Raw genomic sequence first — 5,353 nt, 5'->3', positions numbered from 1 at the left:
ATATATATATATATATATATATATATAAATTTAATCCCCACCCCCCAAAAAAAACCTTACTTTTAAAGAACCTTCTGGGGATGCTTTGGAAGCTTTTAAAACCAAAGAAGTTATGACCTGTTTAATCTTGTTTGTCTGTACCTTGGAGTTTAATCTTAAGAATTTTAGCATGAAATTCTTATTTCTTTTAAATTGGTTATCTTGAATTTGGGATTCTAAATTATAATAAAAAGAACCACTGAAATATAAATGTGGTAAGGGTGATAATACTTGTATTCATCCTAGTGATGGATATTGATAGCTATACATAATTAATAATGTTTCTCTCTGCTGCTTTTTGCATTTAAGACTGCGAATTTTTATCATAGGGCTCCAAAAAAAAAGAGTTTTGTGTTTTTATAAAAATAAACATACACCCGTCACATGTAATTTTAGAAATGTTCTAGAGTTTTTCAGAAAACCTTGAAATACTTCTCCTTTATTTACACTACACATACTGAATGCCATTTACATAACAGTTTCTGCTTATTAGCTGGTTGAGGGATATAATTGGATTGCAGCTTCTTTTGAATTCTTTTTAAAAATTTAGAGTTCGGATTTAAAGTTTGAAATTTTTATTTTAATATTTTATTATTTGTTGAAAATATCAAGCGTATTAAAAAGAATAGGATAATTTACTCTTATGTATTACAATTAACCTAGTTTTGACAATTATCAGCTTAAAGTCAAATATATATCTCTCACCTCTCGTATTAAAGAAATCTCAGCGTGGCATTTTACCCATAAATGTTTCATTGTGTATTTCTAAAAGATTCTTTTTAACATAGCCAATAACATTAAAATAATTTAAAAAAAAAATATTTTATTGGGGAACTGGGGAAGGGGAACAGCCAAGTTGTTGTCCTTTTGTTCTTCCGTCTAGTTGTGGAGGACGCCGCTTCACTGGCTCATGTTGATATTGTGATCATTGCTCTCTTCCTGGCTGACGCAGTCGGTCACAGACCATTGGACAGCCGCTCACGGAGGCTCACGGCAGCTCTTGCAGGCTGCTGGCCACTCACACTGCCTGCCGGCCACTCACAGTAGCTCACAGGAGCCCACTGCAGCCTACGCTGTCGCTGGCCACTCATGGCAGCCCAGCTCCAAGTCAAGCTGTTGTTCACAGTCTTAGTGTAAAGGGTGCAGTTTACTGGCGCATGTGGGAATCGAACTGGCAGCCCTGTTGTTCAGAGCTCATGGTTTTACCAACTGATCCACTTGGCTGGCCCCAAAATAATTATTTAAATAAAATCTAGTTCAGGTTTTTTTCTGTTTCATAAATGATTACTGTTTTGTTTCAAGTTCCAAATAACGTCCATACATTGTGACTGGCTTCATAGGTCTTTTATGTTATTTTTAGTATATAGACTCTGTTCTTGAAATTTATTTGATGAAGAAATGCGATTTTTGGTTCTGCAAAGCCATGGTACTCAAAATGTGGTCTTTGCACCTAATGCCAGTCCACGAACTGTTTGGTACCAATTTGTGGTAACTAAAGTACAGAAACTTGAGATTGTTCAGGAACGTTATCACATTTTGACAGTGACTTTGTCTATTTGCTAGTTGAATTCAATAAAAAAAATTGAGGGTTTTATGTTTTTTGTGTTTTGTTTTTTAATTTCATTTTTTTTATATTTTACAAATCATTTTTTTGTATTTTACAAAGTATTAATCCATGATCAATTAGAAATTGTGGGGAAAGAAGGGAAAAATAAACTGATCCATCACATAGTTTGAGAATCCCTGCTGAAGGGTTTGCCACAGTATGAATCGTTTTGATTGCAACCTTGTAGTGTAATTTTAACATTCATCTGTCTCCTATATATCTTATAAATTGGTAGCTGAATAGAAACTTGATAAGAATTTGGTTGTTTTTCTTTTTGGCAAGACTGCTTCAGACAATGATGTTGTCTTCTGATCAGAAGGCACAAAATATCTGATTGCTTTCTTTGGAATATTAGTTGCAGTTGATACTTAGAGCCTTGATGCATTTATTTATTGGTTCATTAGGCATTGCAAAACTGATATTTTAATTGTTCTTTCATGATTAAGCTGGAATACTGTTCGGAAAAGAGAAACTTGCTCTCATCTGCTATTTGGTTACTTAGTGATATAGTTTGTAAGAAAAACATGGTAAATATTTATATTGATGCTTTTTTATTTACTAGTTTTTTCCAAAATGAGTTATTGTATTGGCATCCACCAACTTTGAAACTATTTAAGTATTAATTTGAACTCATGAATTTTAACATGTTTGATATTGCAAACCTTTGCAGTGTCAACCTTACTGATGCTCAAATTGCCCCATTTTGGGCCTTTTTTATTTGACCCCTCATTTATTTTAATGTGACACTACTAATTTTCATATGTTTCTTAGTACCCATATGTGAAGATGTTGCAGGTTCAACTGATACACTTCTGCCACAGACCTGAAGTCAGCCATTTCTTTAAGGAAGAGTGGCTGCTTAGGGTGTTCATTGCTTCTCTTGTGGTTATTACTTTTCAGTGGACAGAACTTCGAAGTATATGTTCTGTTTTTAAGGTAAAATGCATCATGATCATACTGATTTTTCTGGTGCAAATTCAGGACTTGCAGGTTTTTATTTACCTCTTCTATCTTAAATTTAGATCTTCTTTGTCCTATATCAAGAATTCTAAATCTCAAGGACATCAGGTTGATAGAATTAAACTATCACAAGTTGCAAGCTCTATCTCATTTTACATATATCACAGAACAATAGTACTAAGACCACAACCAGCAACATAATTATTAAAAATGGTTAAATTTTTTTCAGAAAAGACCAAATAATTATAAAAATAATTTTTTTCCATTGGAATTTCTAGCCACAGCAGTCAGACAAAAAAATAAAAGGCATCCAAATTGGAAAGAAATAAGTAAAACTCTCACCTTTGCAGATGACATGATACTATGTAGAAAACGGTAAAGACTCCACCAAAAAACTTAGAACTATTACATGACTTCAGTGAAGTGCTTTTGGCTGCCATCATCCTCCAACCACAAGGTTCTCTAGGCTTTGGAAGAAACGTGTGCTGCAGCCAGTACAGTAGAGAAACAGTGCATACCTGGGCCCAGGATGAGATCCTTATGCTCTTGGATCAGCCAACATGGAAGTCATCCTACCTCTGGATTTCCAGTCCTGAGCTAATACATTTTCTTATGTTTGACTCAGTTTTGTCAGTTTCTCTCAAACTCACAAAGCTTTGGGTGTTGAGCTAAGGAATTGAACTTGATCCCATGGTCAACAAAAAATTTGCAGACTTATGAAATTCCATACTTAAGAAAATCACATTTACACTGTGCCTTTTACATGCCATCCCTTTTGGTGCTGATGAAAGAGAACAGTGCAGTGTTCACCATTTAGCTAATGTGGTATTGCTGCTTTTCTTGTTCACTTGTTGATGTCCAGTAGGCCCCTGTCCCAATTCATTTCTCCAACCTTGCTGTAAACATCCATACGTAGAATGCCTCTGTCATGCCCCATGGACAACCCCAGCCTGCTTTCTCTTCACCCCTGCCTGGTTCCAAATGCCAGTAGTTAGTCCATACTTTCATACTTTTTAGGCTGTTTTGTTACAGTTTTCTCAGCAAAATTTGGTGCTGGGGAGAATTTCAGATGTCATCAAGGCCAGTCCTCAGATGCTTGAAGATTCTCTGTGACTCCCACCACTCACTGTTCACGAAAGCAGTAGTTTTAGTCCTGGGTGTTCCCGTTGTGGCCAGTTTCAGTTTTAGATCTAGTTATAATCCTCTTAGAATTCAGGTTTTATAAATGTAGAGGTAATCCAAGAAAAAAGTTATCAGCTCAGGGTGTTTTCAGTTGGAAATGGTCAGGTATTTCCTATTTGCCCCATCAGATCACCCTTCACCCTTTTCCATCCTACTTTTTGACTCAGGAGGCTCACTTATGTGGACTGCATCCCTTCCTCACTTCTGACCGAGTTTGAACAATGAGGAGTCAGGGCAGGAAATGGAAACAGAGGAAGTCAAGTCAGTGTTTCTCCTAGCTCCCTCCCTGCAGGATCACCTCAGTCTGGCTTTGTTCCTCAATGATCACTGTTTCCATCAAGGTAACATCCTTTATGGGGCTTTCTCCCTCTGGGTTTATGGAACTGTTACTAGTTCTGCTTATCTATACCCATTGTGGTTCCCCTACATCCTGTCCACTCCTTTGTAAAGAGTCTCTTTATTAAACCTTGCTCAAGTTCTAATGTCAGTGTGCCATCTTTTTGTTTGTTTTTGCTGAGCCATCCTGCCACCTGTCGGAAGCTCAGCGGCTGCTCAGCTCAGGCCAGGAATTGAACCGGTGACCCTGTTGCTTAGAGCTCAAACTCTTGAGCGAGCTCTTAACCAACTGAGCCACTCGGCAGGCCCGCAGGGCTCACACTCTTGAGCGAGCTCTTAACCAACTCAGCCACTTGGCCAGCGCCATCTGTTTCTTATTGGGACTCAAAACTGATAGAATAATTGGTACTGCATGTGACTTTAGGAAACTGACCTTCAAAACAGTTGGCCAAAAAAAAGGACTGGCTATAATAATATTAGGTAAATTAGACTTCAAAGCAAAATATGTTACTAGAGACAGTTCTCAGGACATTACATGAAGATAAAAGGATCAATCTACCAAGAAAATACAGCAATCCTAAGTGTATACACCAAACAAAGCTTCAAAATACATGAAGCAAAAACTGGTAGAGCTAAAAGGAGAAATAGACAAATCCAGTTGTAATTGGGGACTTGAATGCTCCACCCTCACCAACTGACAGAACTGCCGAGAAAATCAGCAAAGATATATAGAACTGAACATCAAATCCAACAGGATTTAACTGACATACAACATGCAGCAACAGTAAAATATACATTCTTTTCAAGTGCCCATGCAACATAGAACCATCATCTGGGCCATAAAACCTGACACATTGTAAAGAATTGTAATAGAATATGACCATAGTGGACTCAAATTAGAAATTAGAACAATACAAAAGTCACCAAACACATGGAAATTAAATAGTACACTTATAAATAATGCATGTGACAAGTGTCAAAGGAAAAAAATGCACAGACTTGAATGAAAATGAAAATAAAAAATGTAAAAAAACAGGTACAACTAATAAAGTACTGAGGGAAATTTATAGCACTAAGTGCTTACATTATAAAAGAAGAAAGCTCTATTCAATAAGTTCATATCACAAGAAACTAGAAAAAGAAAATAAACCCAGAGCAACCAGGAGGAAAGAAATGATAAAGGACAGAAATCAATGAAATTGAAAAGGAAAAATGAGAGAAAAATAATGA

The sequence above is a fragment of the Hipposideros armiger genome, unplaced genomic scaffold (genome assembly GCF_001890085.2).
Source record: "Hipposideros armiger isolate ML-2016 unplaced genomic scaffold, ASM189008v1 scaffold_114, whole genome shotgun sequence".
Lineage (NCBI taxonomy): Eukaryota > Metazoa > Chordata > Mammalia > Chiroptera > Hipposideridae > Hipposideros > Hipposideros armiger.
This window is presented reverse-complemented; position numbering follows the sequence as displayed.